The sequence below is a fragment of the Artemia franciscana genome, chromosome 18 (genome assembly GCF_032884065.1).
Source record: "Artemia franciscana chromosome 18, ASM3288406v1, whole genome shotgun sequence".
In the NCBI taxonomy this organism is placed as follows: domain Eukaryota; kingdom Metazoa; phylum Arthropoda; class Branchiopoda; order Anostraca; family Artemiidae; genus Artemia; species Artemia franciscana.
This window is the reverse complement of record NC_088880.1, coordinates 13,952,335-13,965,473: the sequence shown is the minus strand read 5'-3', so window position 1 is coordinate 13,965,473 and position 13,139 is coordinate 13,952,335. Positions and strand designations below refer to the sequence as shown.

Below are 13,139 nucleotides of genomic sequence, written 5' to 3'. Positions count from 1 at the left end.
AGTCATATTGGGTGGAATAAGTTGCCTGAATCAGCTTGGAGGTGCCACCATTCGGTTTGTAAAAAAAAAAAATTGTAAAAAATTCTTTGGCTTCTTAGAAGTTTTCTATCTACTTATCTTTTTTCATATATATATATATATATATATATATATATATATATATATATATATATATATATATATATATATATATATATATATATATATATATATATATATATATATATATATATATATATATATATATATATATATATATATATATATATATATATATATATATATATATATATATATATATATATATATATATATATATATATATATATATATATATATATATATATATATATATATATATATATATATATATTATTATTATTATTATTATTTCATTTGAGTCTATTTAATCTACTGATCTACTTAATTAATTTAGTTTATTCAATCTATTAGTCTATTTAGTTTTGTTTTCTATAGTTATTTTAGTTTCTTCCCCTTTTTGCTCTTCTCTCTGTAAGTAAGTGATTATTTTAATTTTTTCTTCTTCTCTGAGTAAGTGACTCGTTTATCTTCCCCCTTCTTTACAGCCAAAGAGCCTTTGGGGGAATAGTAACATGTAGTATTTTATGTGTATTTCATGACAAATAAATCTTATCTAAGCCCAACACAAAGCATTAGTTATGTTCAAACAGCTCTATAGAGGTAAAAAACTATTGATCTACACAAAATTCTGGCAAAAAAGCCCAAAAAACAAAGGACGCCTCTTTGATAGACAAGCTACAATGATATGTAGATACTGACCATCTTCTTGCAATTAAAGTGAGTCACACTGTCATTGTTACTGCAGGGTTCGGACAGGTCGTATCGTTTCAAATTATAGGCACTGTCCTATTTTTATAGAATTTCCCGAGCCCAAATATAGGCCAAATATAGGATTTGGAAGTCTTCGGGATCAGATCTGTGATAGATGGCATGGGATGCCTGGTCACAAAAATTCGTCATTTCCCGAATTTCTGCATTTTTTTTATTTTTTATTTATTTCAAATACAAACTGTACAAATTTTAAAAAACAATAAAAAAATCAGATACACATACTCTGTCAGGTTACAGATACAGGTAAAATACTTGGAATCACTCTTGGGTATCAATTTCAACGAGGTCAGTTTTTGTCTTTGCAAGAGACTACTCCATTCTCAAAGATTCCACCATCTACTCTCTTTCACTTGTTCTTGACTTCACAGCTCCTTTGAGCAAAGAAACAGCTAGGGCAATTCTATGGAACTCTTGGAATCGGCAGCCTTCTTCATTCTGTTGGTTGCTTCCTGAAGTAGAGTAACTGCTACTGTTCTCTATTCTTGCTCTGATGCTCTAAGTTTTTTTTCTTTTTGCTTTCCAGGTCTTCTTTTTCTTTCTTTTTGTCATGGACCTCCCGCGACTTTCGCTTGTTGTCCTCTTTGAAAGGTGCTTTCTCCTTCTCGGATAGCTCTTCTTTTTTTCTTTTCATCCTGATATTATTGATACCAAGACCGTGCGGAACGTGCAAGATTCAACAGTTCTTTTGTAATAACAAACAATTCTGTTTTTCCTCCATAAAGTATCAACATGTCATATACCATGAGTCTCGCATCCAGAACGCGCTCAGACATTAACGCCCGGTCTTCACTGAGAATCCTACCAGAACGTGAAAATCCACGCTCAACATCTGCGCTGCCATGCGATAATGTCAGCACCGCTTTGATAAGCTTGGTTAGTTCCGGGTACTTGCTGTCCCCACGCTCATTCACCACTCTAATATAATGGCTCCAAAAATGACCGATCCAAGTAATGTCCTAACGGGGTCCAGTTTCCGTTTGCAAAAGCAGCCACTCAGCCTGGGCGACGTCTGAGCTTACTCCAATCACACTCTTGCGTGCCACATCCGCTATGTCTGCAATGCTTCTTGAATCCTTCATGTTGATCGGACTTAAATAGCGTAAAGCCTCTAGAAAACCATCTTTTTCCAGTGGAAATTTGTTCAAAATATGGCGAAAACCCGCAATAGAATATTTTCCCACATTGACATAAAAAATGACCTTGTCTTTCAATGTTGCTTTCTCACGGAAAGTTTGTTCCACATTTTCTTAAACTATTGGCTTTTCTGCAAATTTTTCAGCAAGGTTCAACATTTTTGGTGAGAAATTTTCAATCTTGGTTACGAAATCTTGAGTACAGACGCGTCCACAAAGCGTCACAACTAGTCTTTTGATCTCTGAGTGCAGAACATGAATGAAAGGCTCTTCTTTCTGGAACAGTTGGGTGAAACTCATGAACAGTTCTGCTGAGGCTAGAACAAAGTCGAGTTGGGCCTTCATCGTCGCATTTCTGATATAAGCTACAATCTTCAGAAATTTGGGAGTGGACAGAAGTTTCTTCAGTTTTTACTCTCTCGGCATTAAATTCTGGAAATACCCTCAGATTACCAGCCACTTCTACATGATTCTAGCAAGGACACGTCCGATCGTCAGCCAGCGGCTTGGGACATGCTTTATGAAAGCATTCTCTGGCACTTTCACTTTCTTTTGGCACTTTCGATAGTCTTCACAACGCTTAGGCCAGCCGTCAAAAATGAATGCACAAGAAAAAAAAGTCGAAACTTTCTTCTCCGAACACCTGAAGACCTTTCAAGAAAGCGTTATGGATTATATGGATGTTACAAGTACCAATGTTCACCATTCCCTTTCCCGTCACCTTTTTTTTTGGCATTGAACTTGTTCCAAATGCTTTTGTCGACGTTTTGTCTGTCACTTCCAAGTGTGATCACTTTTTCAAGTGGTAGCTGACTTTTCTCAATGGCTGACATAATCTTCCTACACAGGTCATCACTTGTCATGTGGCCCATAAAACTTGTGCATAAATGTCTTCTCTGGATTTCGTTTCCGTATGACGACCAATATTGAATACGTATCTGTAAATCTTTCATGCCAGCGTTGTTGACCGTCTTGACATATTCTAGTACAAAATACGACTGAATGTCCTTCATAAGCATTTGATTACAGTATGGATGTAGCGCACCCGTGATCAGATACGCGAGTTTCTTTACACATAGGGACATTCTGTCGGGGATCTTACCGGGGAACATTGCATGGAAGGTTGCGACAATATGGTCTGAAGAGTTAGCAGAAATGGAACTCTGTACCGTCTGAAGCGCCCATAATAACTCAGCTTCATAAGCGGCATCACGCTCACAAAACATGTTTATACCAACTAATGGTTTATCCTTGGTTGTTTCATCAACTAGCAATTGTCCGATCAGGTGAAGGTGTAGTGGATGAAGTTGAGCAGCAACTGCCGCTTTGTTATCTGCAGATCGCACATGTTGATTTAGCTGAGCAACCCCAGCTGTACAACCAAGATTTTTCAAGCAGAGTTTGCAAAAGAAAGAGTTTGCAAAAGAACGAGTACTGGTCACTCCCAGTCTTATACCATTTGCCAATCTTTCTACCGCTGCAATCCGTCTTAGCAAGCCATGGACTATTAAACTTGGTAGGCGCCATACTTAATTGCCAAGCATCACCCGCAAAATAGCATCCCAAGATTAAAAGATCATAAAAAGAAAAAATGTGGATATGTCCAAAACTGGGTCGTATTAGCATCAGCCTTTTAAATAGCGTTCAGCCATGAAACGCATAAGTTGCAAGAATTCCAGTCTCATTAAGCAGAAACTGCTAGCCTATATACTGATCTTCGCTAACTTAGACAGTCCCAACATGCCAAAAAAAAACAAAACATAGGCTACTAAGTCAACACAACAGTGTAACCCAGGCAGAAGCAGTTTGCTTTATATTTTATAAATAAAAAATATATTTATTTTATTCTTTTGTGTGCATTTTTTACTTTTTCTTAGCTTCATGGTGACCTCCCTCATCACCTAAGTGTTCTGCTATATTTCACCTCTGCTCAGAATAATTATAATCTTCACAATGCCAAAAATCATATTCAAGTTCCTTTTACTCCTTGTGTAAGGTCACATTTTAATCCTTTAATTGCAAGTCATATTGGGTGGAATAAGTTGCCTGAATCAGCTTGGAGGTGCCACCATTCGGTTTGTAAAAAAAAAAAATTGTAAAAAATTCTTTGGCTTCTTAGAAGTTTTCTATCTACTTATCTTTTTTCATATATATATATATATATATATATATATATATATATATATATATATATATATATATATATATATATATATATATATATATATATATATATATATATATATATATATATATATATATATATATATATATATATATATATATATATATATATATATATATATATATATATATATATATATATATATATATATATATATATATATATATATATATATATATATATATATATATATATATATATATATATATATATATATATATATATATATATATATTATTATTATTATTATTATTTCATTTGAGTCTATTTAATCTACTGATCTACTTAATTAATTTAGTTTATTCAATCTATTAGTCTATTTAGTTTTGTTTTCTATAGTTATTTTAGTTTCTTCCCCTTTTTGCTCTTCTCTCTGTAAGTAAGTGATTATTTTAATTTTTTCTTCTTCTCTGAGTAAGTGACTCGTTTATCTTCCCCCTTCTTTACAGCCAAAGAGCCTTTGGGGGAATAGTAACATGTAGTATTTTATGTGTATTTCATGACAAATAAATCTTATCTTATCTAAGCCCAACACAAAGCATTAGTTATGTTCAAACAGCTCTATAGTGGTAAAAAATTATTGATCTACACCGAAGACAGCAAAGCCTACAAGGCGAGTCAAAAGCAAAGAAAATCTTAAGTAAGCACATCTTGGCTCACTTAATGAGTAGTGAGAATTGTAAATCATGAGCAATGTTCTTAGTGCTCTTCAACCAAAAATATAGGAATAATAGGATTTTAGCCAAATTATAGGCATTTTATAGGAATGCATTAAAATATAGGAATTTATTGGCGAGTCCGAACGCTGTTACTGTCACAGGTGGAGATATACTATAGAGACTGAAAGTTTTGAAACCAGGTTTGTTCTAGCATGCAAAAAGTTAAGAAAATTTGTACGTAAATTTAGAGCCTTGCATCTTGGCTGAATTTTGCTGGAGAGTTTCACTGTGACATGACAAAAAGTGACAGCCAAAATGCAGCTCTGCTTCTCAGCTTTATTTCAAATGTAAGTGCTCTTGTACCTAAGTCTGCTTGTTTTACAAAAACAAGACCCTTGGGATCACTGCCTAACTTTGAGCACGTTTTGTTTACAGTAGTACTGTCGGAGGTGCAGTAAGCACAAACTTGCTAAGTGATTTTGCCATTGTCTTTTAGTGCTTAGACTTGCATGGGTAAATCCAGAATACGACTAGCACACTATAGTATATTGGGATAAGGTTGATATACTCAATTACCAGCATTTTGCCGATAATCGTCACATGAAGATAAAAATCCAACTTGAGCTGCTCCAGAATTCAGTTCGCTTCAACTGATGAAACTCATCTCCAGTATGTATATGTTATTATTTCACATGTCTTATTGGAAAAATGATATTCTGACTAATTTATGACAGTAAGATAACCTAGAAATCGACGTTCTATCAGCACTTGATGTGTCCTATTTATGCTCTTTCCAAATATAAATCTAAACAAAAGCATGCTGGTATGATCAAGAACTTTGAATACACCCTTTAAACACTCAATTCAAATTAAACTGCAACTCTCTAAGATATTGCAGTTTCTTACTAGTTCAAGTGGTGTCAAATGGGGTGGGGTAGGGGGTGGGGATCTGTGCTCTCTGGAGTGTTAGCCCCCCTTAGAATTTTTAAATACCTTTTTTGAGTGTTTTCATTGGAAAATGCCGTTTTCTGGTAATTCGATTGAAAAAAATAAAAGTTGCAGGTGTCTATTAAAATGAAAATCCCCTCCTAGACCTTAGCGAATCCATGTCACTGGCCTAGAGCTAGTGTAATTCTGTTACTCAGCAGAAGATTTATAAAATTTATTAAGAAGGCTGGGACAAGAAGTATACAAGGTGAGGGATTGAAGACCTCATGTTTAGGGTTTTTGACCACAGAAATCATGACAGTAACCTTCTAAAGCTTTCCAGTCACTTAGAAGTGCACCTAAAGCACCCTTTTTGGATGCCCTTTGGAACTTTATAATGGTGGTATCAAGTCGAATTTGTAAATAGATGTGGATATAAATTAGCTTTGAATATGCCCTCAAATGGAACTCCATGATATCCACGTGCCCCAATAGTAGCAAAGAAAAAGAAAAGAGAAAAGGGACATCAGTGCTTTTCATGCGAAAAAGTGACTTTCCTTGTTGCTCAAGGGGGGGGGGAATAATTTTCCTGAATGGGATTTTCAAAAATAGTGATTCTAATGGTGTACTTCTCATTTCGATTCACTATTTTAAGGGTATCAAGCTCTGTTTTGAATTCCTTATTAATTAGTTTTCAAAATAAAATTTTACTATATAGATTAACTGAAATAATATTTATCATTCCTGAATCACCAACAAGTGGCAACTTGGCTCACTACTTAGTTTTTCCCTTTCAAAATATGCTTTTGCAATTTCATTTGCTATGAGCCAAGGTCTCTTTAATAGATTGTATATTTTTACTCCAACTATGATTAGGGGGCTAGGAGGGGGAGTATATAGGAGAGAGCTTTGCAAACCTTAGTTTCAGGATTTTCGACCACTGAGATTATCTCTGCTGCTCTTTCCTGTTTTCCAGCTTTTTCACCCCAGAAATGGCACACAAAGCTTCATTTTGAGTGTCATATGGCTTTTTATGATGATGCTATCAGCTTGAATTGACAAAAAACACAGAAGTATAAAAATTAGCTTTGAAATGAACCATTAAGCAGCTCACTATGGTGTTCCAGCGTCCCACTAACAGTATAAAAAAAGAAAAAAAAGACATCAGTATTTATTAAGCACAAAGTAATTTTCCTTGTTGTCCAAGGGGCTGCAATTCCACAGTACAGGGTTTTCAACTATGGCAATTCCAATGGTGCCCTTTTATTTTTTTGATCCAACACAATTTTCGAGAGTTTTCAAGTTTTTTTTCAAAACTTCAACAAATATATTTCTTAACATCTTAAGCAGTTCTTCCCAATAGATAAAAAAAATGTTTGACTGATAAACAATATTAAAATTTTCCTCAAGCAATCATACCAAGGAAATAGTAATTGTCTCTAGTAGGGTATATTAGAGAGGCAAGTAAAATTCAAACAATTCTAAAATAAAAACAATGCAACACTGCTTCAAATCTTTATGAAAACTAAATTAACCACCTTTTTAACAAAAACTGAAAAATGGCACTGTATCAAGATGTTAGATTTAAATCCACATAAGCTATGGGAAGGACCAATGTCAGTTGATTTTTAGTCGAATCAACAAAACAATCAACAGCTAATGGCCTCAGCATAGGCCAAGCTTTATAGCTCAAAGATCCCCCTGAAGATCACTTCCGTCTCCTCCTCTTTCCAATTGTACTTTATAATACTTTTTAGTAAAATTACAACAATAAACAAATTCTTGAAACTTGGGAAGCTAAAATTAATTTCAAATATCAGAGGCAATGCTCAAGCATTGCCTTAGTAAAGAGCCATGCCATTACTGTTCATTTCACATGGTAGAGATGGTCCTAGAAACTTGGGTGGGAGCTTATCAACTGAAAACTGAAAGTTCTAGCACCCTCTTTAAGAATCAAAAGTATTGGTGGACTGTAAGCCCCCTCCTATACTCTTTTTTGACATCCAATTCTCAGAACTTTCAACAATATCTGATCAGAATCTTGACACAGCTGTTTCATATCAAATAGTCAATTGGCACAATGAATATGCCTCTGGGAATACTAAAACTCTTGAAAGCACCAGGACTTGTTCTTACAAAATTTCAAATTACTTTCAGATAGTTTTACAATGCAAAAAAGGGGGGATTCGATTTTAGGTCTCTAATTGGCTTGAAACATCCAGGAATTGTTCTTGGGGCCAAGACAATCACATATTTTGTTGGGGCCTGGGAATGGTGCTAGGGGGCCCAGAAATAAGTATTTATTTTTTCCCTAGTCAATTTAGATCTTGGAGCCATAATTCCCAGGGCCAAAGGAACCTAATATACAAACAAACTATTTGCAGCACAGACCACATAAAAAGGGACCCAAAAAGAAAAAAAATACCTTTCGCATATGCTCAAAGTTATTGGCCCCCAAAATAGGACATATATTTTTTTGATTGGCTTGAAACTTATACACTTAAATCCCTAATCTAAGTCTTTGGTTCCAATTCAATGACTTGGAACTTGAAACACCAACAGCTTAAAAGTTCCCAGCCAAGTGGAACCTAATATTCAAAAACATTGTCAGTTTGGAGGCATGAGTTTCCTCAAAATTATAGCCCAAAAAGAACCAGCATTTCCTTGATTGTCTTGAAAGTTTCATAGAATGTATTATGCACTAGGAGGACCATAAATTCCTGTCTAGAGTGGGAAGGTTGTTAGAGGACCAGGAAAAGGGCCACAATCTTTGTTGTCCCTGATCAGTTCAAAACTTGCACTTGCTAGATCCAGGAAAGAGGAACCCAATAAAACAAAGTTTGAGGACATAGTCCCCCCAAAACAGCATGAAAAAGACCAAAAAATTTGTTTTCTGCTCAGCACAAAAATTACGCAAGTTCTTGGGCCAAGATACCCAATTAAAAAAACAGCCAAAAATTCTGGTTTGCCTGAAAATTGGGCCCAATAAAGGTCAACACCCTTTTATCTGAATAGACTGAAACATAAAACTCTTACTCCCTGGACATTAAGTACTTGAGATGTAATTTTATTTAAAGAAAGTAAAAATGACTTACAACAACAACAATTAGAAAAAAATTGGGTTTTATTAATTTTTAATACCCTAAAATGGACAAAATGTTTTTTCTCTGATCAGCTTGAAACTTTCAGAGAAAGCAGGCAGGACAAAGAGGAGACATATTTTTGAATAAAAATTGGTAATATTGATCCCTATTCTGAGAACTTTATTTTGTTTAGCTGATCTGCTTGAAAACTTCAGAGCATGTAATTAGGGCCAAAGCACCTCTATCAAGACAAAAAGTTGAGAAAACAATCTGGTTGGATTGATTTGTGATGCAATTTTTTCTAGGTAATAAAAGAAAATTCATTTTTATAAATGACCTTGACTTGCATCTGTTTAAACAAACATGTAGATATACAAAATATAACACAAAAATATTCTTTTAATAGAAAGGTGGATTGAGATACATGAATATTCAAGCCCACCAACTGAGTACCAAAACAAAATTCATTTTTATAAATGACCTTGCCTTACATTTCTTTAAGCAGACATAAAGGTATAAAAAAAACATGAAAATATTTCTTTTTTTAATAAAATGGGGGATTGAAATACATGTAGATTCAACCACACCATCAGAGTACCAAAACAAAATTAATTTTTATAAATGACCTTAACTCACGTTTGTTTAAACTGACATACATGTATACAAAATATAACTTGAAAAGATTCTTTTTATAAAAATGTAGATTGAGATACATGAACATTTAAGGAAACCAACAGAGTACCAGAACTTGTGCATTTTCTCAATCTATATAAATGATCTATATCTATATAAATCAAAAATATGTCATAAAAATATTTTAAAAAAATCCTTGCACAAATCTGTAGCTGATCAAACAATTTGAATACAATAAACAAAAAGATTACTTCAGAAATACCGAAGTTCATTTTTTTAGAAGTTTAATCTAGACTTCAATTTTCTATTTGTTTGTACAAAATTAGAAGATTCTTGTAATCTTGTCATTCTTGTAATCTTGACTATGATCAAGTTTTCTTTTCTGTTGTTGATGAATTAACAATCTTGTTTGAACCTAATCTATTTTTCATAATTTGGCAATAGTCTATACAAAATAACGAATTCTACATTGATCAATTTAAAGCATAAAATCTGTGGTGTTAATTCATGAAATGTAGAGCTGGGGAGTGTTCTTTTGAAATCTAGGAAGAGGCAATTTTTTTGTTCTTTTTTTCAATGAAAATACCAAGAAAAGAATTTTTGGATGAAAATACACATAAAACTGTTTTTTTCAACAGCATCTGGGGAGAATTAATCTCCTTTACCCCAAGCGTTAAGGTATAGTTTTTTTGGGACTAGAAAAGAAAGAAGCTTGGAACAGCAGTTTTTTTTTATCTCGAGAAAAGATATAGGTATAGCATTAGTACAAATAGTTAGAGATAAAACAGTGTTGGTACAAGCTTTTCAAACTAATTTCTTGTCATTTTAATTTTCTGCTTCTGGAAAAAAGTGGTATAATTCTAGTTTAGCTACTTTTTGCTATCTCAGAAAGGGCTAAACTAGGAAAAAGAAACTTTCTATAATGAATCAAGGGCCAAAAACATACTAAGGGAAGGTATTGCTAAGCTTGAATGTTAACCATCTACTGATATCTAAGTTTTACAAATTTGTCTACTTGACAGGTCTATTACCTATTAGAATTTTGACACAACAATATTCTACATGAATTTTCCGTGTTTGATTTCTTTTTCTCTGGTTTTTGTCTTGAAAATGTTGACTTACTTGACTTGACTTAAGTCCTGTCCGGGCTTTGTGGCTGTATTGGGGCTTCTTCTCTTCTTAACAAATGATGGATGTGGCGACGGTAGTTCGATCTATCTGGCGCTAGACGAAGTAGCTGGGGGAGGTTATTGGCCAGGAAGTTGTTGGTCCATCTCTTCGAGGTCACCCTCTAGGGCGCGTGCCGTGAACCCGTCCTTCGAATGTGATTTTTGGGAGCTGGTTGGCCGACATTCGCTGGATATGGCCAAGCCAGCGGAGTTGCTGGTTTCTGACCCGGTCCATGATGGTGCAAGGACAACGGAGTAGTTTTCGGAGTTCTTCATTTGAGACTCGGTCAATGTAGGTGATCCCTGTAATGCGTCTAAGGCATTTAGTTTCAAATGCGGAGATTCTTCGCTCATTGTCAGCCTTTATTGACCAAGTTTCGCTTGAGTATAAAGCAATTGGGATTATGAGGGAGTTGAAGAGTCGCACCTTCAGAGAAGTTGACAGAGTCTTGTTTTTCCAGATTGGCAAGAGGTTCTTGAAGCTGGTGCCTGCCAGGCCAAGTCTTCGTTTGATCGATCTCGAGCAGACGTTATCAGAAGTTAGGAGGCTCCCTAGGTAGACAAAGGAGTCAACATTTTCTACTGGGTCTCCTTTTAATGTTAGCTGCACGTTTCTTAGAGTAGGGTCTCCAGAAACCCGCATAACCTTGGTTTTGGCTGTGTTAACGACCATCCCAAAGGCCTCGGTTGCCGACACTAGTTCGTTGGTGTCAGCTTGGAGTAGATGCTCTTGACTGTTGAATTTTTCGATTTCATCTGCGTATGCCAATTAATCGATAAGCTTCCCTCCAATTTCTGCACCGTCAACAGTATCGGCAAATGATAGCACTTCGTTGAGGAATAGGTTAAAGAGGTGGGGTGACAAGAGACAACCTTGAAGAAACGCCCGCCGATGTCAGAAACCCTTCTGTCAATCCCTCGGGCGTTTGAACTTGGCTGACGAAATGTGAATACATGTCTCTGTTTTCAAGGACTCCATAGTGTAGCAGGATGTGCCATAATCCATCTCGCCATATCAAGTTAAAAGCCTGCTCTTTTTGAAAGCCTGCTTGGTATTCCTCTAAGATATGGTTTGTCAGAGATTTCATATGGTCAAGGATTATTTTTGTAAGAATCTTCGCCGGTTGGCTAGTTAAACTTAATGGTCTGTAGTTGTTACAGTCGCCCTTTTCCCCCTTTTTAAAAAGGGGGACAATGGTGGCTTTCGCCCAAGATCTGGGGAAGTGGCCCGTTTCCCAGACACTTGTTATGACTTTGTGATAGATATCAACCAGTTCTTCTGGGCCTGCTTTTAATAGTTCTGACTGAATACCATTCGGGCCTGGGGCTTTATTAATTTTTAGAAATTTTATTGCTGAGAGTACTTCATCTCTTAGTGGGGGAGGGCTTGGGTCTACTGGGTACTGCGGTAGTGGGAAAGATAGTAAGATGTTCGGGTCGGGCGTTATTGTGGGGTTCAGTTTTTCTCTGAAGTAATCCTTCCAACGTTCTCGTCTTGCCTTGGAGTCCGTGATTTGGAGCCCGTGTTTATCTAACAGTGTAGGAGCGGCCAATGACTTCTTTTTTTGACAGTTCACGGACTTTCTTGTACATGAAGTGGCTATTACCTTTTTGAAAGGCTTCTTCACACTCACGACATTTATCATTGACGTAGTGTCGTAGAGCTTGCCGAATTTTCTTTTCTACTAGGCGCTTCAGCCTCTTGTACTCGTCCTTGCTTTGTCAATCTACCTTGTTAGCACGGACGCGCTTCTGCACACATAGATCAATAATTTCGGGGGTGAAATCCATGGTTTATCTGAATGGGTCTGAATTCCCAGGATTTCACTAGCAGTTTCTCTGATGATGGATGCGCTTTCATCGACCAATCAGTCAATTTCTTCTGCTGTTGGAGCTTCCATGGGTTGGATTCTTGACAACTTGCTTGAGAGTGTTGTTCTATACCTGTTCCTTGTTTCTATGTTTTTCAGCAGGTTGACACAATTTCTTGGTAAGCTTTTCTTAAGCTGTTGGGGCTTCCGAATACGCAAACGGAGCTCAGACATGATTAGAACGTGGTCCGAGTCGAAGTCACCACCGGCTATGGAGACTGTATTCAGTACTGATGATTTCTATCACTTGCCGAAAAGTATGTAGTCAATCATGTTTGCAGTGCGGCCGTCAGGGGATCTCCAAGTAACTTTCCTTCGTTCTCTATGATGGAACATGGTGTTTGTTATGAAAAGTTCGTTATCCCAACAAAAGTCAATGAGCATTTCACCCCTGTGGTTTTGCCGCCCATGCCTGAACTTGGCCGTGACGTCTTCAAGTCCATTGTTTGAGTGTCCGATAATGGCGTTGATGTCCCCAATCACGAAAAGAACATCTTTCTTGGGGGCCGTGTCAATGGTGTGTTGGGAGTTGGCTGTGGAATTCTTTGGCTTCTTGGTCATTCTGGGACGAGTCTGGGGCGTAAACTTGGATTATGGTCATATTGG

At 36.0% G+C, this 13,139-nt stretch overlaps 1 protein-coding gene across 7 annotated transcripts in view; it reads right to left on the bottom strand.

Annotated features, from left to right (window-relative positions):
* Positions 1 to 13,139, bottom strand: part of LOC136038643 (integrator complex subunit 10-like) — a 32,739-nt gene that overhangs the window by 11,434 nt on the left and 8,166 nt on the right. Inside the window, exon 2 of one of the 7 annotated variants that reach the window (XM_065721887.1) lies at positions 6,695 to 6,911. The exons of 4 other annotated variants lie outside the window; for them this stretch is intronic. The gene's annotated coding sequence lies outside the window, so the exon portion shown is untranslated. Of the gene's footprint in view, positions 1 to 6,694; positions 6,912 to 10,615; positions 10,741 to 13,139 lie in introns of those variants that run through there. 2 more of the 7 variants (XM_065721889.1, XM_065721891.1) reach the window with 2 other exon arrangements.